This window comes from Orycteropus afer, unplaced genomic scaffold, assembly GCF_000298275.1.
Source record: "Orycteropus afer afer isolate SDZICR_OR568_19922 unplaced genomic scaffold, OryAfe1.0 scaffold00026, whole genome shotgun sequence".
Classification (NCBI taxonomy): domain Eukaryota; kingdom Metazoa; phylum Chordata; class Mammalia; order Tubulidentata; family Orycteropodidae; genus Orycteropus; species Orycteropus afer.
Window position 1 is genome coordinate 8123498 of NW_006921613.1, and position 876 is coordinate 8124373.

Genomic DNA, 876 nt, shown 5'->3' on the forward strand with positions numbered 1-876 from the left:
GTCACTATGAGTCGGGGCGACTCAACAGCACATAACAACAATAACAACAACATAAGAAAGGAAAGCAATGGAAAATATGCAGACAGATTTAGAAGCAGAAAATCCAAGAGATCAACAGATTATCAGTCACATGAGGGTAAAGGCCTGTATTTTATTCACTATTATACATGTAGCAGAATGGTGGCATAAAGTGAAACTAAAAACCAAACCCACTGCCATTGAGTTGATTCTGACTCACAGTGACCCTATAGGACAGAGTAGACCTACACCATAGGGTTTCCAAGGCTGTAAATCTTTACAGAAGCAGACTGCCCCCTCTTTCTCTGCAGAACAGCTGGTGGGTTCAAACCTTGACCTTTTGGTTAGCAGCCCAATGCTAAAGCATAGCACCACCTGACCCCTTAGCATCAAGTAGGTATACACTAAACATCTTCTAGGTCAATGAATGAGATACAGTATCTATAGGAACCTCAGAGTGAGGGTAGAACTAGAATAGGAAGGAAATAAAAGGACTCACTGAATACCACATTTGGGTGACTGCAAATAAAGATGAGAAAAAAAGTTTATGAAGAAAATCTCATTGACATCAGAATTGTTAGCAGTCAAGGAGGCATCGGGGCAATTGTGTCAAGGGAAAGAGAGTTTGAACCCAGCCATGTGATGGCATTCTCAGAAAGGTTTCCACTCGTGCATTTTCTTGGAAAATGTTAAGGATATTCTCAAGCAAAGGAATCTAAATAGAAGACATGAGATAAACAACACAGAGGTGAGTGAAGATTCCATGAAACATGCCCATTTAAATACTAGTTGGCAAATGTTTGGACATACTGTTTTTATTTTGTACATAGTTTGTACAAAGTTGTTTTTTTTTTTTTT